Source organism: Oryctolagus cuniculus, chromosome 16, assembly GCF_964237555.1.
Source record: "Oryctolagus cuniculus chromosome 16, mOryCun1.1, whole genome shotgun sequence".
Taxonomy (NCBI): Eukaryota; Metazoa; Chordata; class Mammalia; order Lagomorpha; family Leporidae; genus Oryctolagus; species Oryctolagus cuniculus.
Genome location: NC_091447.1, coordinates 46,868,762 through 46,892,997, shown reverse-complemented (window position 1 = coordinate 46,892,997; position 24,236 = coordinate 46,868,762). Strand labels below are relative to the sequence as shown.

General features: G+C 40.9%; 1 long non-coding RNA gene across 1 annotated transcript in view; it reads left to right on the top strand.

Annotated features, from left to right (window-relative positions):
- The window catches only part of LOC138845910 (uncharacterized), a 173,307-nt gene that overhangs the window by 34,887 nt on the left and 114,184 nt on the right, over window positions 1-24,236 (top strand). The gene's annotated exons all lie outside the window — the stretch shown is intronic.

The following is a 24,236-nucleotide window of genomic DNA, read 5'->3' as shown; positions in this document are numbered from 1 at the left end:
TTAGCTAAGTTTTCCTTCCAAAATCCTAAAATTGAGGCTTTTCATTTCTGTGTTTTATGTCTCAAACATTTGAAAAATAAGCATAAATAATTAGCAGTTGATGGGAAATCATGTGAAATGCTCTTAGAGATGAGGGGCATGCAACAGCAAAGGCAGCGAAGGCTTGAGGGAATCACCTGGTATTTACAGCAAAACACGCATTTTTCTTCCAGTATTCCTGTAAAGTCCTCTGATGCTTGGGTGCTATTCCCTCTTCCCTCCTTGTGAATTTTAGTAATTGATTCATGTTTATACCATGCTTTATTAGTATAGACATGAATACAGAGATAATTTATTTATTAAATGAAGAAAATGAATTATAATGTCACTGAAATATCATTGTCATAGTTCTTATAATACATAAATGTTTTGCAAATAAGTTGTATATTTACTTAGAAAGGTTCTTGGCCAGAAAACAGTGTAGTTAGTATTGCTAGTAAAGAAATTTAAAATGGTGTTAAAGTCATAATAATTGAAAAATCTAAGTCCAAAAGTGAAAATTTTCAAAGCTAGGCTATGCTTAGCTTCAGAGTTAGGTGAGTTATAGCTGAGTTCTAGGTGAGTTATAGCTGTAACCTATTTCCGACTGTACACTATCAAAAAACTGAAAATGCTTAAATTATGAAAACATAGGAGAAAGTCAAAGATAATTATTGTTTTTGAGATACAAAGTATCTGTCTTTTCAAAATATTGTTTGCCAGTTTTTCTCAGTGTATTACTCAAATTTATTCTTTACAAGATCACCTTTCTAACAGTTAAAAAGGATAAGACCCTTATATATGAGAATCTTCCAGAAGCTCATGGAAGATACAAATGATGAAAAAACTGTGCACACATTTTCAAAATATTTTGTACCAAAGTGAACATCTTTTAATTCCATTTTCCATGAACTTTTTGAGGTAACCCTATATAACTTTGGTAAACTCAGCACTCTGAAAGACAATGAGTATAACAACCAATTCTTTTCTTTTTTGCTGAAAAGACTAATTTATTTGAAAGGCAGAATTAACAGAGAGAGAGAGGGATAAACAGAGCAGAGTCTTCCATCTTCTGGTTCACTCTGCAAGTGACTGCAACAGCCAGGGCTGAGCCAGGCCAGAACTAGGAGCCAGGAGCTTTATCTGGGTCTCCCATATGGGTGCCGGGGCTCGCCTTCTGGTGTTTTCCCAGGTACATTAGCAGGGAGCTGTATCAGAAGTAGAGCTGCTGAGGCACCAACAAGCTCCCAAATGGTGTGCTGTCATTGCAGGTGGCGGCTTTACCCGCTGCGCCACAACACCATCCCCTGAGACTCACTTTTTGATAAGGGGGCAAATGATAACAGATATATTGATATTATTACTTACCCACTATGCATATCACCCACCCCCCAACCCATCATTTTCTAGCTGTTTTCCCTGCTTTTGAAATACCATGTGACCTTGGCGAGTTATTTAGTCATTCAGTTCCTTATTTGTAGAATGGGGTAATAATAATATCTACCTACTAACGAACACAGGTAAAAGGAGGCCTTAATACTTTTAAAAACATGTATACCATAAGTGTGTAAAAGGATCTTTTAGCTGGAAGGTGAAAGCTGAAATCTTTGGTTGAGAAAATTGGAAAGTAAAGAAATCAATGATGCTGCCAGCTCACATCCAGGCTGGAGATGATGGAACACCTGCCACCTTATTCATTGCAGTGTTTCCGTGGATACAAATAGGGAAAGCAGTGTGTGTGCAAAAGAAAAATAAGAGTGGATGAAGGGAAGGAGGGAAGGAGGGAAGGAGGGAGATGGAACGGGGGAGGGGGGAAAGAGAGGGGGAGGGGAGATAAAGGAGAGGGAGAGAATGAGAACATATCAAAAAAACATACTGAATACCCTTATGGGCCGAGTTATTCTAGAAAGTTCTTCATGCAGAGAAACCTTTCATGTCAGAATTGTGTTACCATTCTGGTTGTCAGTGTAGTCACAATTATTTCTCTTCTTTGAGGCGAATCAAGTAGATTTCCCTTCATTTGCAGATTGTATCAGGAGATCAATATTGTTCAGAAAGTGAGTCTGATGGGATCTTAGATTCAGAATTATCTTTCCTCCGATGAGCACATCACCATCAGCTCTCTCCGGGCTGGTGTGCAGCGAAGGCAAGCATCGCTCCGCTATTTGTGTGCCACCTTATTGCTCTTATGCACTTACTCCATGCTTTTTTTGCATTACTCAGTTAACTATTCACTACAGTGCTGCCAAGATTTTAATCTTTTCCAACAATACAAACACCCCAAGGAATTGTGTTTTCTTGTGTTAATTTCTCTTTGTTCTACATGTTAACAGCTACTCAGTCTTTGACACACAGCCCTTGCATACTTCCTTTTATTGTAGCACATATTGTATTGTCATAATTTTAATTTTCTGCGTACCCAGTTAGATTTTACACTAGTCACGATTTATTGGTCTTTTTCACTAAATATTCATTATCTGGTATATAAATAGGGATTCCTAAATATTTCCTAGATGAATGATTCATTGGATAAGTATCTATAAATTCTCTTGTCTGTATACCAATTAAATTTAGTAATAGGAATTCACGAAGCATACAAAGTGGAATAGATATTTCTGGCAGATCAAGGAAGATGGACAAAGGGAGGGGAGAGTATGATGTATTTCGGATTATTAAGGGTGTAGCAGTGGCATAGCACTGTGTGCCTCAGTACTCACCAGGGAAGCTGCTTATTCTTTTCTGTTTTAACTTTATTTTGCTGAAAGGCAGAGTTACAGAAAGGGAGTGTGTATGAGAGAGAGAGAGAGAGAGAGAAAGGAGAGAGAGAGAATCATCCATCTGTTGGTTCACTTCCCAAATGGCTGCAGTGGCTGGAACCAGTCCAGGCCACAGCCAGGAGCCTGGAGCTTCATCTGGGTCTCTTATGTGAGTTCAGGGACCCAGGCACTTGGGCTATCTTCTGCTTTCCCAGGCACATCAGGAGGGAACTGGATTGGAAGTGAAGCAGCTGGTGCATGAACTGATACCCATATGGGATTGTGGCATTACAGGGGGCGGCGTCACCTGCTGTGCTATAATCCTGGCCTCTCCTGCTTATTCTTAAACACATTGCTCAAATATTATCTCTTTGAAGAAGACAGCTCAGACCTTTTCTCCTTCCCTTTATGTAAACATGGTTTTTGTTACTCTTCCTTTTTGCCATTGTTTTACACTGTGCACAGTTATGCCTTATTATTTAAATACTGTTACAAGTATTTGCTTGCCTACCTTCCATACTATTGGAAGTATAGAGGAGAGACTGGATTTTGAGGTTTGGCAGATGTTAGTGTGAATACTCATTTTGCTATTTATAGCTGGAAAATTGACATTAATCACTTAATTTCCTTAAACCTTAGTTTCTTTATCAGTATCGGGAAAATAGCACAGACTTCCCAACAACATTACAATCATGTATAGTATTCGCATAAAAGAAGCTCAATAAACCATTCCGCATTTCCTTCACCTTCTCTGAAGATAGCTATTGTGTTTTACTAATTTATTCCTAGTGGCTAGTACATTCCAAAGTCTAGGGGATACTCAATAGATAGATCTTGTTGAATGAACAAAACATGAGTTTATTTAGATGTCTAAGTGTGAGTGTGTATGTAAGAGTGGCTATTCAAGAGAAATGTGTCTGAAACCAAGAGCTCTCGGTAACTATTCTCAGTTTGGTATGTTAGGGTCACTGCTACAGTAATTCCCTCAGAGAGACTAAACAGCCGTGCTGTCCCAGGTAACAGAACAAGTTGGCCTGGATTCAGGTGAGTAAGATGCGAAGAACACTGTAAGCATTTCACTTGCCGACGTTGTTCCTATTGGAATAGTTGGGGAAATAATCACGCACCACTTAACCCAGCCTTCCAAGCAACTGCAAGTCATTTATCAGCCTCCCAAAGTTTATACATCTCCTTTTCCGGAGGAGGTGCACAGACAGTTAAATAAATTGAGTTGGTGTTAATTGTTCCTGGTCTATTATAAATCATTGAGTGAGTGCATATTATTAGCGGGGTTGACTCCACGTGCCATCCTCTTTTCATTCCTGAGTGTAATTGCTGATTACAGACTACTTCCAGGGAGGCTGAGTTTTGTCTTGGGGCAACGTGTGCACATGGATGCCTTATGCAGTTTCTCTACACATCAATCAGCCTGCAGTGCCGGTCATCATGCAAAGCAAGGTGCGCGCACAACTCTCCAGACCTGTCAGCATTTCAGTTCACTCTGGGTGTGTGGGGTGAATCAGATTTGCTTTTTCTCTCTTCCCCTCCTTTTGTTCCTCTTCCTACTATTCCTCCCCCGCTCTTCCCACTTGCCTCTTCCATTTTTTCTTTTATTGGTACAACAGTTTTTTACGGAGCCAAACTGCAGTTCTGCATGCTGACATCAAGGATGTGATTGAGGCAGATAAACTTTTCACCCTGGAAATCTCATTTTGGCTGATTACTACCTGTCAAGAGAGGTGGCTTCTCCTGCTACTCACTTAGAGTGTCCAATTACTTGGGAAAGCTTCAGCGCACCAGCGAAATAGAGTGGAGAAAGGAGATAATGTGGTTATGAGGGGATGACTCTTCTGGATCATTTATCTATTTTACTAATTGAGCACTCAATATTCAATTATAATTTAGTGGGTATGTAGCCTGATTGAATTTCCTTATTCTGTACAGTCACATTTACAGGAATTGGTTTTATTATATAAAACTGTTAATTTCTAGCTGATTTTTAGCTATGTAACTTGATATTATTCTTAATTTTTTTAAATTTAAATGTAGAATTACCTTTATTTAGGAAACTGGTTAGTTCAAGACCTCTATATTTTTTTTAAATACTCTTGGTAGATATTGAAGATTTTTATATCTATAATCCCAAAATACAATCTTTATATTTGCTTTCCTACACATGTTCTATATCATATTCTCTTCTGACAGTTAAGCAGCTAATATGTTCTTTTTTTTTCTAATGATTTATTTATTTATTTGAAATGAAGAGTTACATAGAAAGAGGGAGAGACAAAGACAGAAGTATCTTCCATCCACTGGTTCACTCCTCAAATTGTTGCAAGGGCCAGGGCTGGGCCAGGCTGAAGGCAGGAGCCAGGAGCTCCATCTGGGTCTCCCACAAGGGCGACAGGGACCCAAGCACTTGGGCCATCCTCCACAACTTTTTCCCAAGCCATTAGCAGGGAGCTGAATTGGAAGCAGAGCAGCCAGGACCTGAACCAGCACCCACATGGGTTGCTGGCATCACAGGTGATGGCTTTACCCACTATACCACAATGCCAGGCCCCTCAGCCAGCATATTCTATGATCTCTTCTTATCCTTTAGGAAATCTCAATATTTGTTTCCATGTGTTCTTCTGTGAATGATACTCAATACAGTCAAGGTATAATTTTTAAAATACTGTGCATTAAATCTTAATTTCCACTGAAAAGTAGAAGAATCTAAAGGTTGGATTGAGATTATTTTTTCCACGGCCAGTTAGAAGGATGCATTCTACTGACTTAATGGCTGGTATTGCATTAATACAAAAGACATTTATAAATTCCCCGAAGCAGCGTCATACATGAGCGTAATTTCTCTATGCTGACAGCAGAGCTGTTGTGGATTAAGGAGAAGTCAAGGGCAAGCGTACGGCCCTGTGTTTGAGGGAGGCAGTGATTTCCTGGGTGCCGCTCCCTTCCCATTTGGAAGGCACACTTTGCTTCAGCAGAGCTTGTCAAAGCTGATAGCCGGGCGCTCTGCCTCTGGCACTGAACTGATTCAGCATTTTAAAAGAAACATGAAAAACATCAACATTCTGTGTTTACACTTTGCCAATCGTTGTAAATTAGGAAAAAAAAATCCCATTTTGATGTTGCATAGTTAAGCAATGCACACACCAGCATTTGTTTTTCATTTATTCACAAAGAATAATTGAAATGCCACTATCTATGTTATGTACTCAAAAATTCATCTCAATACCTTTGATATAGATAGTTCTACATCTGCTAGTGCCATTATATTCTTTTCCAAGTAAATATCAGATTAAATTAAAACACATTGTATAAATGGATATTTCTTAACAATATAGAGAAAGCCAATCTCTTTATGTATTTTCTTATAAACAATGGCATTGACCAAGGGGAAATAAATATTTAACAATACTCAACGTTATTTTTAAGAAGTAGCACCTTTCTCACCTAAGTTAAAGTAACATAGATACAAAAAATGGAAAAAAAATTGATTTTTTTATTGTTGTGGACTACACTATGTCTCCCCAAACTTCTTGTTTCGAAGTCTTAAGTTTCAGGGCTTCTGAATATGACTGGGTTCTGCAACAGCACCTTTAAGGAGGTAGTTAAGATTAGGTGGGTGATACAGGTAGGTCCTCATTGGTGTGACTGCTGTTCTAAGAAGAGGAACAGACACATTGCTGGGAGGACATAGTGGAGGGAGTCACCTGCAAGCCAAGGAGAGGGACCTTAAAGAAACTAAACCTGTTGGCAGCCTGATTTTGGACTTCCAACTTTCAGGACTACGAGAAAATATGTTTCTATTGTTTAAGGACCCAAGCAAAATTGTGCCCTCCTTCTTATTCTTTGAACAAAATGACTACTTCCGGTACTTGTTCCCTTGAAAGATGAGAGGAAGTTAGAGAAAAGTGAGGAGGAAGGAGGATGGAGAAAGTAGAGGAGGAGGAAGGGGAATGAGAGGATTACAGAGGAAGAACACTGATGGATGGGCTGAGAAGCACCATGCAGGAGATGAGCCATTACTCTCTCAGGACATAAAGAGTGACCAAGTAACAGCAATGGAGTTACTTGAAAATGGAATTTAAAAACGTTTATCCTTTCAAAAATGTTGACACCCACACATGGTTTTGTTCCTAAGGTGCATTTCCTGTGGACCTTTTGAAGATCCCTTGCATGCATGGATGTCAACGTGTTCCGCACCAAAGCAGACTTCTCAATTGCATTTTCCACACTGTTTTTTGAAGTGCCCCTGTATAGGCAAAAGCGAGATGGGAATGAGCCCAGGTATTTCAGAAGCTGTAGCTGTTCTCCCTATGCTTAATATGCTTTAGTCTGTTTTGAAAAAAATTAAAACTGTAATTGTTCTGGGATTTTCTACTTCTAGCACCGAGCTGTACTTTTCAAGTATATTACATTTGGGAGAATTCAATCCATTAAACAATCCTGAAGTATCTGCATGGCAGAATAGACAGTGCTTGTGCTTGAAGGAGAGTGTCACAGGAGGCAGCTGCTGGCGAGTGCCGTGATACAGGAGTACGGGGGCTGGAGAGGAAAATTGGTTTCCCTGGTTGGTAGTGGTTGTGGGTTAGTGGTGACAATGGTAGAATGATATCAATTTTAGTTTGCTCCTTAAATATTTTTATGTTCTATTTTTAGGAAGCATATTCTGCCCTAGATTTGATCTCATATTTACGTGGCCTCCCATCCCTTCCTAATGGTTTCTAATCTCTCTTCCTTCCCTTCAGCTGTCCTGCACGGGCTCCGTCCCAGTCACTAGTAACCCTTAGCTGACAAGGACGCCATCTTTCCTCATTCGGTTTGTCTCTAATGAACACGAAGCCTTCTCAAGTTCTCGACTTCTGGATTTCATGACCGGCTTTCTTGATTCCTCTCCGTGTTTTCTGAAAGGCTCTCTGCTTCCTTCCTGGACTCGCTGTCCATTTGCTCCTCAGCGCTAAGCCCTTCTCAGTTCTTTCTCCTTACGATTTTACTCAAACCAGGCAGGTGAATGCTCGTCTTACAGAGGTTAATTTCTGGTGTTTATCTCTGTCATCTGCTCTTCCAAGCGTAAAGTCACTTAAACTTTACTCTTTTCTGAAAAGATTTATTTTATTTATTTGAAAGAAGAGTTGCAGTGAGAGATAGAGACAGAGAGAGAGAGTCTTCATCCACTCGTTCACTCCCCAGATGGCCACAATGGCTAGAGCTGTGCCGATCCGAAGCCAGGAGCTTCTTCCTGGTCTCCCACGTGGGTACAGGGGCCCAAGGACTTGGGCCATCTTCTGCTTTCCCAGGCTGTAGCAGAGAGCTGGATTGGAAGAGGAGCAGCCCAGACTAGAACCAGCACCCATTTGAGATGCTGGCACTTCAGGCCAGGGCTTTAACCCACTGTACCACAGAGCTGGCCCCAGCTTTACTCTTATGACAGAGTTAGACAGTGAGAGAGAGAGAGAGAAAGGTCTTCCTTCCATTGGTTCACCCCCCAAATGGCTGCTACGGATGGAGCTACGCCAATCCGAAGCCAGGAGCCAGGTGCTTCCTCCTGGTCTCCCAAGCGGGTGCAGGCACCCAAACACTTGGGCCATCCTCCACTTCCTTCCTAGGCCACAGCAAGAGCTGGACTGGAAGAGGAGCAACTGGGACTAGAACCCGGTGTCCATATGGGATGCTGGTGCCACAGGCAGAGGATTAACCAAGTGAGCCACGGTGCTGGACCCTACTCTTATGTCTTTTAATTTCCCCCCTTTCTCCCTTACTATCACACCACTGTCTCAAATACTCTTTGGAGGGCACCCCTATTTCTACTTTTTCAAAGTCATCATTCTTCCAGTTTGAACCCTTTGGTACTGATTTGAATCCTCCTTCAACAAGATCAAGTACCTCACTCTCCCTGGAGACCATTCCATGAGGTTTCTCAGATCCGTTGGTTAGGAAGTTAGCCTTAGAGCCAGAATGCCAGGCTTGGAATTGCAGCTCCTCTAGTTCAGATCATCTTCTTTCTTCAGTAAAGTGGGAAAATAAAGCGTTACTTATAGCACTGCAACAGTGCCTAACCATGTTGATCTACGTAAATTGGTGCCTGATACAGTAATCAGTAAGTATATTCATCATCACCCTCTTCTTCTTTTTCTTCATCTATAATCCCCTTTCCATTTTCTTCTTGATTCAGGTTCTCATTATGTCTTCTTTGGTCTTTGATATATCTCTTTAACTGGTTTCTCTCATCCTCACTCTCTCTCTGTTCTATAAAACTTCATAATATATTTTTAAATTGATAGTCCAGAAGCAGAACCTGGGTCACTGTAGCCCTTACGTGAAAATATTTAGTTATTTTGTTATTAATCATTTGTGCGATGACAGACAAACCACCGGACCTCTCTCACTTTGACTTCCTCATCTTACCCTGAGGGGTAGGGCTGAATTCTCAGAGCAAAAAGATCGACTGTACCTTGGATTCCCCATGGCCCATACAGTGTAACACATCCCTTAGAAGGCCATTCAGAGAGCTTCCTGCTCTAGTTCCCAACTACATTCTCATCGGTATCCATTGTTCTCTTCCTCCCCTCCTCCATCCTCCTCCTCCTTTCCTTTTTGCCCTCTCTGATTCCTCTTTGCTAGTCACCAGGCAGAATGAAATATGGTACTGGGAATTCTCTGAAAACATCTGGTGCTGTCACACCTCCCTGAATATAACCATGACGTTCTCTCTGCTGGGGATGTCCTGTCTCTATTTACTGAACGAGATTCTGCCCTTGCCCCCATGTTCAGGTCAAAGCCAATGCTTTTATAAATCTGCCCCACAAATAAATCCTTACAAATAAATATGATTCTTTCCCCTCTGTAATCCCACGTGAGTGGTTGGTGTTCCATCATTGTTTATGTATCTCTCTGGAATAGGGACTCACTTCTCGTTACTGCAGTCCCTGTACTCAGTGCCAGTATATGCTTTGCCCATAGCCTCTGCCCCATGGGTATTTGTAGGATGAATGTGTGCAGTGTCTGGTGTCTGTAACATTTTGTGTGGCTCAGAAACTTCATAAAAACGCAGAGGCCATGGTACTGATATCTAAGAGTCCTATAACATAGTAAGCATCTTCATGGTGAGCTAGTCAAAGCGGGCCTCAAGTTGCGGCCAAAGGCCACGGAAAGTCTAGGCCATATAGAAAGAGTACTTTCTCAATGGAACTGATTTGTGGGCTTTTTGATTTAGCTCCATCAGGTGACTGCATATCTTCCTGCATTTAGCTGTAGGATTGGAATATCTTTTTCTACTGCCATGAAGATAGGTCCTGTATCTTAAATAACACTCATGGGAGAGCATCAACATGTGAGTCCCTTATTCACTGTCGTGTCCCTGGAGCCTGGCAAATGGTGGCTTTTCTGTACGCATTTTTGGGTGAGACTTATGACAGGTCTATTTGTAACTTGCACCCCGTGGCTGAGCAGATCCATGCTGAGACATATGGAGGCAGTTGAATTAGGGTCAACTATACAGGACAAACAACAAAGTCTGAATAAATAAATCTAAGCTGGGTAATTCTAAACTCTCCTTCAATTTAGAGATTTCCTAAAATATATTAATTTTAAACAAATGTCAGGGATTCTTTTTCTGATTGCTCAATTTCCAGGGACTTTCAAAGATATTAGGGTTAAAATACTTCTATCCTTTGATTTAGCCTGCATGCATTATTTAGAGCATCCTGGTGTTATTTGTCATCTAATGCCATCTGTCCTGTGAAAGTTAATTGCTCTTCCCTATTCTAACACAAAATCTCCATACACAGATTTGAAGTCATTGGATTATCTAGGATTAACATTCTACTTACTAACCCAAATTCTCTGATTTTCTGACTGCACAATACTTGCTCACAGGGTATGGTCAATTCTCTACTTGATGGAGAAAGAACCACAGTAGAAGGAACTTAAATATTGTGGCCAAGTTTACATAGCCAACTAAGAACAAAGGCAAGAATAGAAGTTGGACAAAGACACATCTGCTATATACTTACATATCCTTTGCCACACTTGAACATCTCTTTAGGCAGTGAATGACTTAACACCTGCTATTGTATTTGACAAAAATAAAATAAAATAAAATAAAATGATGTTTTGGCTTATGGAATGTTGATCTCAGTGATGTTCAAAATTCTCCATGTTTTGATATCATAAATGATTGCTCTGTTTTGTTTAGTCAGTGGATGCATTGGGAGACAGGTTTCCTAAAGAAATTTGGGAAATATAATTGTTATACAAACATTAGTTTTCCTCAAAGTCAAAATCATTAACATGAGGAGAGGTTCAAGGTTCAGCTGGCTCCTGAAGATCTTTGGTTCAGCTCATGATGTAAGCAATGCTTCTCACTGCTTTGTGTGCATTATTTTATGTTATCCATCCAACAACAACCAAAAATACATTCAATAGAGAACCTATCAGATGTCTCTCAAACATCAGGCTGTTTAACTTATAAACATTTATTCAATATGTCTTTATGTGTAAGTTCCCCAGAGTAATGTCAGATACTCTAAATAGTTGATGATGGGAAGTACTTTGGTGATATCCATAATTTAAAGAAAAAGCTGGGCTTCAAGCTAGTGCTTTAAGGGTTTTATGCTCCAACCCTGTTCTTTTAAGAAGTGTCTTGAGACCTGGATTTCTTCCAAAGAATCTGGTCTCTGTATCAAAAAATGTCCCCCACACAAAATAATTTGGCACTAAATTGAATAAACCAGTAGTGCTCTCTTAAAGTTTCCCCTGGGGGGCCGGTGCCGCGGCTCACTAGGCTAATCCTCTGCCTTGTGGCGCCGGCACACCGGGTTCTAGTCCCAGTCAGGGCGCCGGATTCTGTCCCGGTTGCCCCTCTTCCAGGCCAGCTCTCTGCTGTGGCCAGGGAGTGCAGTGGAGGATGGCCCAGGTGCTTGGGCCCTGCACCCGCATGGGAGACCAGGAGAAACACCTGGCTCCTGGCTTCAGATCAGCGCGGTGCGCCAGCCGCAGCGCACTGGCCGTAGCGGCCATTGGAGGGTGAACCAATGGCAAAGGAAGACCTTTCTCTCTGTCTCTCTCTCTCTCTCACTGTCCACTCTGCCTGTCAAAAAAAAAAAAAAAGTTTCCCCTGGGGAATGGGCATTTAGCCTAGTGGTTAGTGCACTAGTGTCCCACATCTGAATATCTGGGTTCAGTCTCCAGCACTGGCTTCTGACTCCAGTGTCCAACAGATCGCGAGAGGCAGCCGTGATGGTGCCTCCCACCCAGATGGGATTCCTGGATTGTAGTCCTTGCTCATGGCTCTGGCCCTTGCTCAGCCCTGGATATTGGGGGCATTTGGAGAGTGAATCAGTGGATGGGAGCTCCATTGGTCTCTCTCTCTTTCTCTCTCTCACTATCTGTCTTTGTCTCTCATATAGACTTCAAAAACTTTAAAGTTTCCCTTGTAAACACTCCAAACTAGTAAATCTGTGTGTTCAGCAGAGGCACACACCCATTGATAGAAACACACAGCAAAAGAATAGCAGTGCCCAGATCCCGTACAATGCCATCCATGCCATATTACTCAAATCAAATGCAAGGGTGTTTATTCCAGTTAACTCAATGTCAATTTAGTATATTGATATGGATGTTGGCAGAGTACAGGATATATTGAGTATTCAGCACTCTGGGTATCTGGTGAGTTGGACCACCCATAGCCCAGTACTCACCCTATTAAATAATGGCCCCCATTGAACACTTTTAGCCAGTGGCCTCGTACCAGTATGATTGTGGACTTATTTGTGGCTTTATTGGCATCCTCATGACTTTTTAGTTAAATGACTTCTGACCTCTTTCCCCCACATGTCTGACTTTATACTTCCTTTACACATATTCAAATGTCCACCAAAAGGTCACATCTTACAGGAAATAAACCAACTTCCAAGTCATCTTGTACAGGTAGAGCTAAGATAGAAGGGATTCCCTAAGAGGTCCAGTTGTGTGGAACCTTTTCAGAGATGAATCATCCACCAGCTATGTACGGAACACATAAAACATGCTGCAGCTTTGCTCACTTCTACGGGGAAAATAAATATTCAAAGATCTCTACTTTTTAAACATTGCCATAATGAATCGTGATAAATATTTGGAGAGAAATGTGTATTTAGCTACAAGAGTGGGAGAGGGAATATCAGCGTAATATTTTCATTAGGAGTTTGCTCTTCTCAAAGGCCTAAGTATAGTGAAAGACAACCAGAACTGCCAGGAATAAGGCATTAAAGCAAAGTCCCTTTCCATTAAGTAAATGATGAATTCAGCGTTCACAATGGAATGGGGGATTCTTAAACATTTTTCTTGTGCATCTCAGAATTTAAATTTATAATGCACTTCATTCCATACCAGCAGATGAGTAAGATCAGAGAAGGAATTAATGAAAATAGCACCAGATAAATAAATATTATAATCGGGGACAGATGCCATGGTGCAGCAGGTTGAGCTGCCACTGGCGATGCTTGGATCCCATTTTGGAGGGCCTGGAATTGAGCCCTGCCTCCACCTGCATGTGTAGTTTTCTGCTAATGAATCTGGGAGGGAGACAGCCGATGATGTGGCTCCTACATCATGGGTGCAGGCATCTGGGAGTGAAACTGCAGATGGAAGATCTCGCTCTCTCTTTCTCTGTCTTTCCTTCTCTCTGTCACTCTGCATTTCAAAGAAATATATATTATTTTTATAAAAATAATTAAAATAAGGAATATAACCTTTTCTTAAGCTCCAAATGATGCAGATGATCACTGAGTCAGGGAGTTGCTGCCAGCCTCTGCCATTCAAAAAAAATAAAATATCCCAGCAACTGGAAGATAGAACTGGATAGCAGTAAATTAAAAAAAAAAATAAGCACTGTTTTTAGAAAAACATAATTAGGGGAAAGGTAGTCTTTAAGAAGATTCCTAGCATTTAAAAAGTGTTTTTGTTTTTTCCTACCTTATTACTATAAATATGATAAAGATAGGGAAAATAAATTAAACAATAAATTATATTTGATTTTCTTTCCAAACCTAGGGACATGGAAAACTTCCCAATGGAAAGATTTGCTTAGTTGTTAGAGTTTTAATTACATTATTAGGGTTTATACCATAATACGGGCAGTGGCTTCACTGCAGGTTCAGCAATCTTGTTGACAAGCACATTAAAGTGAAAAGAGAAGGAGCTGGGAGGTTATTCAGAGTTGTTAAGCATTTCACAAGGATAATTTATTATCTTTACTTAGTCCCGTGACTGCCCACTTTCTCGGTAGGCAGCGTGGAACAGAAGACCACTAATCAGAACGGGGCCATCATCGGTGCTGCTTTAGAACAGGAAACTTCCTTTGGGTTGTGTTTAAACCATAACTTTGCCAGTTTCTACATGGAGAACTGTGGCTTTTCATGACTATAGCACTCTTGTTAAAGTGACTGCAATGAGTCAAAGTGTAACACTGAAATGATACCCACATGGGATTTTTCAGGTACCAGTGGATTGAACAATAAAGAATTGCTCATGGCAAGCCACTTTTGACTTACAAATGGCAGGTGCGTACGGTCCAGTCTGTTAGCAGCCAACATGATTGAGTGCTGAGCATGGCCAGATTCTTGTCTGAGCACGGCCATGCATCTGTCATCTTCCTGGAAACATCCCTGCGAAATGCGGGCTGTTACCATTTCTCGTTGTATAGATGAGAAAGTTGAGGCAGAGGAAGAGAACGCAACTTGTCCAGTGGTATTAGTCCTGAGAAGGGAAGGCGTAAAATTAAGCTTTGTTGTATCTGTGACTAGAGCAAATGAATACCTGGAGATGCTGTAGAAAAGTCAACCCTGTTTTCCGGTTGAGATCTGTGGCGAAGGAAAATGTAGTTTTCCTTCCACCCTTCTGAGTTCTCAACGGTGACAGCCCCCTCCACCCTAGAGGTGGAACCAAAGTCAGATTAGCAAGAGAAAAACAGGTATTTGTTAGCATGCATATTCCATGCACCTGTGAGTTCAGGTTTCCCAGGGGATGGCCTCTGCAGGTTCCCAGCAGGAGGAAATGCTCTTGAATCCTCAGCACCCTGCCCCCCCCCACCCACACACACCCGGGAGCACTGCACACGTGCCGCGCCGCTCGGGGTTGCAGCTCCTCCTGGCTTCAGCCAAAGCTGGAGCCACCCAGGCCTGGGCAGCGCCCCATGTGCCAGTTGGCTGATCCTGTTATCTCACCTGGGGCAAATGTGAGAAGTTTGTATGAAGTGAACATTGAACAGGGGTGCCCCTCACCTTGGATGTGAACTGTGTCCTGAAACATGATAGCAGTGTGTTGTTGAATTTCAATCCACATTCAGATCCTCATATCTTTCTAAGGCACTAACAGATAAGAACTGTTTTGTTTTCAATATTTGTTATGTGTATTCCATATTTGCACACAACAGTTTACTGGCTTGAAACATCATATTATTTACAGTAACTACTTATTAATGCAGATGTGCAAGGTTAAGATAAACACTGTTTGGTGTGTTCATTCAATCAGTGTTTCTTTTCATTTGAGTAATGTTTGCAAGGATGAGATTTAAGGAAGCCAACGTGAATAGTCAACAAGTATGCAAAATATCACACAGAGTATTTACTGGTTTAGTAATGTATCATACCTCTCTGCTTTCAATTTTCAAAGCCATTAAAAAGAGCAAGATTGAATATAAATATCCTCCATGCAGAGTTACACTTTTTTTTTCATCAACTACTGTTTCCTTTTCTTTTGCTGGTCCTCCATTGCCACGTGGACATATTTATGCATTTGCCTCACTGATTCATGTGCTGACTGTCCTTGTTCATATCGGGTGCACACTTTTGAGGTTATAAAATACGGGTTTGTGGAGTCAGACTCTTGATTTGAAAAAGCTTGCCAATAAAACCATGCTATTAGATTAACAGGTCAGTGTATTAAATCGAGGGATGAACCCAAGGTTGATTTTCAGTCTGTTTATCACTCCCATATCAAATGAGAGAGAAGAGTGACTTAGCATTTGCATAGTTGTTGAGTGTGTCTGGAGTGATCTGTGTTCTTTCCTATCATTTTGCTGGCAACAGTAAGAGTCTTGTGCCAGATCCCGTGTCCTTAAATATTTTGTATACTATTATCTGATGAGGCTCACCCAGAAAGGCAGTAAAAGAAATACATATTAGTGGCATTCCACCAGTACTTTAATTTTCTGAAAACTTCCTTGCTTCAAGGTTAAGGTCTGAGGTGCAAAATTTATTCTGTCAAATGCTCCTTGAACAATAGGATTATAAATGATAATATTTCAGGATATTTATGACTATAATATCAAGAAACCAATATAACAGTGTGGCAGATTTTGTATATACTTTTAAATTTTGGATTTAAAAAAAATGCTACTGCTTGCTGTGAATAGTGGCAAGTAGAGTTTTTTTTTTGTTTGTTTGTTTGTTTGTTTGTTTTTTTTTACAGGCAGAGTTAGTGAGAGAGAGAGAGAGAGAGAAAGGTCTTCCTTTTTCCATTGGTGTACACCCCAAATGGCCGCTAAGGCTGGCAAGCTGTGCCAATCCGAAGCCAGGAGCCAGGTGCTTCTTCCTGGTCTCCCATGGGGTTCAGGGCCCAAGCATTTGGGCCATCCTCCACTGTACTCCCGGGCCACAGCAGAGAGCTGGACAGGAAGAGGAGCAACTGTGACAGAATCCAGCATCCCGACCGGGACTAGAATCTGGGGTGCTGGCGCTGCAGGTGGAGGATTAGCCTAGTGAGCTGCAGTGCTGGCCACAAGTAGAGTTTGATCACTATTATCCCATCTCTTGAGCAGGAACATGAACCAGGTACAGATTTGGAATTTGACTCATTTTGCCATCACTTGACTTCAGAAGCCCTGATCCTCATTGTGTTTGTCCATTGGTAGAATACGGTGGAATGAATTTCTCCTATAGTTTATCCTCCTATAGAATCTGACTGTGTTACTTATGGCCTGCCAACGAATCATTAGGAATGGGTTAGGATGGAAATTGCAAAAGGGAATTGTAGGTTCACACTCATATACGTGCAGGCTTTATTTGTGGGAGGGCAAGTTTATCAACTATACTGCTATTTCCAAAATGTATTTCTCACCTACTGTCTTTGTGCTAGGAATTGCAGCAGGAGTGTGAACAGCTGCTCAGGGTCAGGTAATACGAAGGTTCATCCACTAATGCCTCCCGATTCAGAGATCTTAGATGGGCTTTCTCTGTCTTACTTAGCTTAGGCCAGCGGTCAGGCTCCCAGCTGTCTCTGAGGCGGGCTTCCCCCCACCAATTTGCTCCTAATTTGTTTCTGTGACTAAACACTTTACTTCAACATGAAAGGAGAACTGAATTGAAGCCAATGTGTTACCCTCATTCTTTTGTTAGAAAAGCAAATTCTTTGCTGCTCTTTCCTAAGAAACAAAATCAACAACAACAAAAAGAAAAGAAAACAAGGCAAACAGATGATTAAGTCATGAACAGGCTCAATTTAAATCAAAACAAATGCTGCTTTGGAGTAATCAGGAAGGGCTCTCACTCCTGCTTTAAGGAATCCAGCGCTGGGGCTGGCGCTGGGGCTTGGTAGGTTAAGGCTCCGCCTGTAGCGCCTGCATCCCACACGGGCGCCTGTTCTGGTCCTGGCTGCTCCACTTCTGCTCCCGATCTTTGCTAATGGCCTGGGAAAGCAATGAAAGTGGCCCAAGTGCTTGGGCTCCTGCACCCACCTGGGAGGCCTGGAAGAAGCTCCTGGCTCCTGGCTTTGGATCAGCCCAGCCCCGGGTGTTGGTGCCATTTGGGAGTGAACCAGTAGATGAATGAGCTCTCTGTCCATCCCTCTCTGTCTGTAATTTTGCCTCTCAAATAAATAAATGAATAAATGTTTAATAAAGAAAAGAATCTAGCATGCTTGAATTATTCCACGTCCTTAAAATATAAGACCTATCAGAAACATGGAACTTATCTCCTCACTGGCATATTTCAGAACTCGCAAGGAAGCATGTTTGCCTGGAATGATTCAAATGTGGATTTGAACCTCAGGTCTGGTGCTGTTTTGTGAACTTCTCTGAATTCCTTCTTATCTTGAGCTTCCATTTCCACTTTTGTAAGGCAAACATCATTATATTGCCTTGGAGATTTGTGGTGAGGAAGTGGTAAGATTTTATTAATCACTTCCAGTGTTCCTGGAGCAGAGTACATGGACTTGTGGTTGTCTCCTGCCTGGACGCCCTCGGGAGTTGTGCAAATCCTGGAAACTTCCTGGCTGAGGATGACCTTCTATGAGGCAGGAATGTCCTAGCTTTAGTGTCCAGAACTTTCCTCCTGTCTTTTGTATCGCCCTGCTTTCATTCAGCTCGCTCTCTTGTCTTCTTTGGCTTTCTGGCTTTGATGGTTCAGGAAACCCTTGGCTGTTGTCCTGGCTGTCTTTCCCAGAGCTCCAGGCTCCTGGTCCTGAGGTCTGTGGGCATCTCACTTTGATATCCTGTCAGTACTCCTAAGTAGAAGCCCCACACTGAAATGATCATTTGTCCATCCATATCTGCGCTGTTTTCTCCTTGATTTCATGCTAGCTTGGGATTCTATTTGATTCTCTTCCCTGCTCATCCTTAAAAGTCCAATAAACACAAAGTCCATGGAACCCATACAAACAAATCCCCTCACTTCCATCCCTTTCTAATTCTCTCCGTCCTCACCATGACTCAAATCTGGTCAACTTCTACCTTAGTTTTGGGGCAGCCTTTTCAGTTATTTCTCTGATCCTCACCTCTGCCCATTTTCAGCGCATTTTTCCTTTGCTGTAGGAGTTTCAGAGTCCTAAGACCCTTGTTTCCCTACTTGCAAATTTCAGTGATTGACTATTACTTGTAAAACTTTAGCATGGTGTTAGTATTTATGTCTTAGCTTGACCCAACCCTACCTTTTAGTTGTAAATAAGACTTCTTTAAATAAATATAAGGCTTTTCAAACATACATGTAAGTGCCAAGGTTATAGGCCAGTGCCACGGCTCAATAGGCTAATCCTCTGCCTGCGGCGCCGGCACACCGGGTTCTAGTCCTGGTCCTCTGCTGTGGCCCAGGAGGGCAATGGAGGATGGCCCAAGTCCTTGGGCCCTGCACCCGCATGGGAGACCAAAGAAGCACCTGGCTCCTGGCTTTGGATCAGTGCGGTGTGCTGGCCGCAGCACACTGGCTGCAGTGGCCACTGGGGGGTGAACCAATGGAAAAAGGAAGACCTTTCTCTCTGTCTCTCTCTCTCTCTCTCTCTCTCACTCTCACTGTCCACTCTGCCTGTCAAAAAAAAAGTGCAAAGGTTATATAACAGAAACCAACATATTGGTTACTTACAATTAGCAGTATGTCTTCCGTATTTGCATAATATGTTTGTTATAGTTACATATTTTTAGATGGAAGCAAAAGTTCTACCCTCTGTTCTCCTGTACTCTCTCCCTGGAATCTGTGAGCTCTATTTTCCCCTTGCTTTCTCAAATACTGTGCTCTTGGGGTGGTGCCGTGAGAGAGGGATGATGTTCAGTGGTGGGAGGACTTTTGGAGAAGGGTCTCAAAGGAGGTGACCTGCTCAGATGTGACTTCTAATTCACGATGGGTCACTGTCTTACGAGGAATAGGCATTATGTCAAAGTGATTTCTCATCGTGGCCGTGACAAGAGTCATGGTGCTTAACCTCTATAGTATGTAGTTTTCTCATCTGATACTCATGAGGTAGAGTGAATACCTCGGTACCTACCTTAACCATAGTTGTGGGGGTTGGCACCGTGGCTCACTTAGTTAATCCTCCGCCTGTGGTGCCGGCATCCCATATGCATGCCTGGTTCTAGTCCCTGCTGCTCCGCTTCCAGTCCAGCTCTCTGCTTTGGTCTGGGAAGGCAGCGGAGGATGGCCCAAGTGCTTGGGCCCTGCACCCGCATGGGAGACCAGGAGGAAGAACCTGGTTCCTGGCTTCAGATTGATGCAGCTCTGGCCATTGTGGCCATCTGGGGAGTGAACCAGCAGACAGAAGACCTTTCTCTCTGTGTCTCTCTCTGTCTATAACTCTACCTGTCAAAAAATTTTTTTGTATTAAAAAAAAGGATAGTTGTGATGATGACTTGAAAGGCTTTGGTAGAGACTTAATCACAGGTACCTGTTAATGCTATTAACATGTCCATGGAGAAAGTGTAGTGGATCAGGATGGACTGAATGGTCCAGGAACACTTCATTATCAATGGATGAATGCCAAAAATGTGGCCCTGGGATTTTTAGGGAAATTGAGTATTTCCCCCTTTTTTCATGAAGAACACATTCCAAGATCACCAGCAGGTACTTGAAACCACTGATATTACCACATCCTAAGTCTTCCCTCTACATGTATACATATTATAAAGTTTGATTTATAAATTAGGCTCAGTAAGATATTAGTAACAACTCATAAAATAGGGCAGTTATAGTAGTCTATAATAATAGTAAAGTGAATGTTGTCTGTATCTCAAAATATGGAATTGTCCACTCTATATTTTGGGGTTGAAATCATGGAAAGTGGCATTCCAGACAATGGGGGACTTAAGTATGATGAAATATAGAGTTTCTGGGTTTATTTTAAACTCTGTCTTACCACAAGGCTTAAAGTGCCACTCCTGTGTTACAATAACCACTGGGGATTGGGATTGCCTCCAGGGAAGCTATGATGTGGCTGCTTCATGGAAGGTTTTGGCACCAGCTACAAAAGGAATCTCCTGTGCCCCAATTCAGTTTATTTTTTGTGCTTGAGCCATGAAAGAGTTAAATGGGTTTATTCCTTTTATCTTTGACTTGAATTATGTATGAGTGACTTTCTGAAATAAGATAGCAATGTTACATCTGCCACAGAGCAAAAGAAGCAACTCTCCATATATGAATGATGATCATCCTTGCTCAGGGTGCGAGGCCCCCAGCACTCCAGAAAAGGCCATAAATCTGGGCAATATCCCTGACTACAGCAGTTTACATCCAGGAGTCAGAGTTCCTGAAAGATGTGCAGCTCTGCAGGCAGACAGAAAGGGGGTGGACTGCACATCTGGGCAACTTCGTATGCATTGCTTGGTCCAGGCTGTTTGTCTTGTGCTCATGGAGTCTGGTGCTGTAGCACTCACGGTGGATGGCAGCAGTTGAATAACTTGTGTGTGGTTGCAGCATTTGTCCTCCTAAGAACCCTCTCATCCTTTGACTATGTTACGGTAAAAGCCCTTCATGGATGACATATTAGCCCATTTACTATGAGAATTAGAAGCAACCCTTTTGTTGTTGTTTTCATTTTGAAAAGAACTGTTATATAAAAGGTACTAGGACTTTCAATATCAAATATGTTTTTACATGAAAACCCAGCCTTTAGTATTTAAAGAAAAGACAGATATAACTTTTTCTCATGACTTGGGATGTTTTGAAAAATGTATTGACAGTGCCAACTCCTAAATAATGTTATACTAACTTTGAAAAGGCAGATGGCAGACAGCTTGGGAAAGGAGAACTAGTGGCTAGATTCTTTGCATTTGGGTTGAGTGCATATATTTCCATAACTCAGATCTATTAGTGAATGAACAAATTCAGTTTTTGTTGCATAACTCTCATTGAGGATCTATGCTCATAACAATTGGATTAGGAAATGTGGGTTGTATTAACTACTGCTTGTTCTGAGGGAGAAAACGTGACTTAACAGGTTGAACAAAGCAAGAACTTAAACAGGAATGAATTCAAAAAATTTCAAACCCAGAGTAATAAATCAGCTATTAACATCACATTAATTTATTTTATTTTGATCTTAACTTCTATATTATTATATTATATTATTATATGTTAGAGAAATAACATGCTTACATTGCTATTTGTTTTTAAAATTTTAGGTATTACCTATTGATTTTCCAAAAGGAATTCAGCACTATTTTACCAAGTCTTCCCAATCTGCCACTATGGCAAACACACCTCCTATTCCTCCACTGTCCCTAATGTGTTTCTGTTATCATTTTTGTTTTTAATTTTCATGTTTACCTTTCTAAGAGAATGCTAATTATTTAGAATGGAGCCATATAGTAAACTATGATTATTCTTTTTTCATGATTAACTGAAGTTAATAATTTTTATTTTTAAGATACATTTATCAAAAATAAGACATCACATACTCCATAGTTTTAATGATGGTATTGCATTTGCCTGATGTTTTAAAGATGATATTGTCACTAATTCAGTGTCAAATTTTCTGCCAGACATCTCAATCTCTTTTCAAGATTTTTTATCAGCATCATCTGCTAGAGAAACCTCTGTGAGAGCCTTCTGACAGCTATGGCTTTCATATCGTCTGTCACTCAAATCTCAGTCACAGGTTCAATCCTCAGTCATATGCTATTGGTATAAAAAGATGGAAATTTAATCTGACTGCCGTGTTTCAAGTTGAGCCCTTTGGGAATTGATTAGGCTTAGATGCAGTTCTTAGGGCAGATCCTTCATGAAAATATCCTGGTGAATTTTTAAGAAGAAAGAGAGAGACCAGACGGACAAGTAGACATATACCCTTCCTGTCTCTTGCTGTGTGCTGCTCCGTACCACCTACGGACTCTCCCAGCAAGAACACCATCATCGACTGAAGCTGCTAAAACTTGTACCTCCAGAACTGAGGGCAAAGATAGCCCCCATCTTTTTTTTTTTTTTTTTTTTTTTTTTTTTTTTTAGATAAAATAGCCTACCTCAACTATTTTATAACAGCAATAAGAACACTGATATGAGTGTTCAAAAATTTCATGGAAGGTGGAGTTAGAAGAAGTTGTTTTTGATGCAAAAATATTTAATTTCATGCATAGTTTTTCACAATATGAATTTTCCATGAATTTTTAAGGGCTCTCATATGTGTGATCTCAAAGTTTTTGTACTAAAATGAACTTCTCTTTTAGTTTCATTTTTCACAAACTACATACACAATCTGTTTTTTCATAGACTGGTTCCCTCTGTAGACACAGTCATAAATTAAAGTTTTTTGAATTGGTCTTTAACAGATTCACTGTGCTTGTAGATACAATTGTAAAAGCATAAGGATAGTTCCTTCCTTCAACCCTCCCTCCCTCCCAATTTTTGACACTTATCATATCTGAAAATGACAATAGCTTGTTGTTGATTGGTAAATTGTCTCAATATAGACTTCTAGGTTGAACAATATTCTCCATGTTTTTTTAAGCTTTGATTTTTTTTTATACTCAAGTAGCTAGGGTTGCTGTTGAGAAATCTACAGTGTATGATTTTTATAAAGTTTTCCTTCCCTTTCTGCAAATTTGTGGTTTATTTCCCTTTGTTCCCAGTGTTCTAAATAAACTTTTATCTCTCTTTGATTCAGTAATATGGGAACTCAGATTTTCCCTTTCAGTATGAAAATTCATGCCTTCCAGTTATGAGGAATTTTCTAAAATTATTTTTCTAATGAATTCCTCATTTTTTTATGTTTAGCCATAACTGTGCACATACATATAGGTACACACACACACATGTGCACACACACATAATCATTAGACTTTCTGCATTAATTCTTTTTCCATTTTTCATCTCCTATTTTAAAAACCTTTGTGTTTTTTTTTTTTTTTGCTTTATTTATAGGGAGATTTTATCAGCTTTGTCTTCTAACACTCTATAATTGAGTTTAAAATTGCTGCTGTTATAAATAAATATGCAAGAATTTGTATTTTTTTTGTAGAAATATTTGTTTTTCATAGCACATTGCTGTTGTTCCTGATAACATATTTTTTTTACCCATTTGAAAATATTGCTAACCAGTTTTTAAAAGTTTACCTCTCTGCATAGTCTTGATTTCCTCCATGTTGTTAATTTCCATAGATAATTTTCATTTCTGTCGGGCAATTCTTGTTTATCTTTATGGTGAATAATGAAGGATTAAAAACCTACTGATAGTTGTGTTCTCATAGATGGAGTCTTGTACCTCTGACGTTCCCTAGAGGGTGATTTGAAGAAATTAGAATTAAGAAATTGTTGGTATCAGTGTCTTTGATTCTCTTCATTGGAGCTCATTGGCTTCTCCAGGTGATCTCCTAAATAAACCCTTTTAGAAGGGTTCTTCCCAATCTGGAAATAAAAGTAGGGGCCCAAGTGTTCAGACTGTTAACTTTCCCTTAACTCCTGTGTTTATTAGTAAGTGCTACAGTTTCTAAGGGGAACTGTGATTCCCACAACCCCTGGGTCCTCTCCCAGAGCTGGGGGGGTCACCTGACTGCATGGAGTTGGGGAATGGGATCTGGAAGCCCACGATGTTCATTAGCAGATTTTTTGGACATTCTTGCTGTTCTTGGTCTCCCTTCCTTCTACTACTGAGGGAATTTCAAGGCTCTGCTGTATAATTCATTCACTAAATCACAGCCCTTTTCCTAATGTTGGAGCTCAGAAAATGAGATCTCAAAGCACAGCATTGTGGCATCCTGAGTCCTTTAAGCTGAGGGCCTTGGGA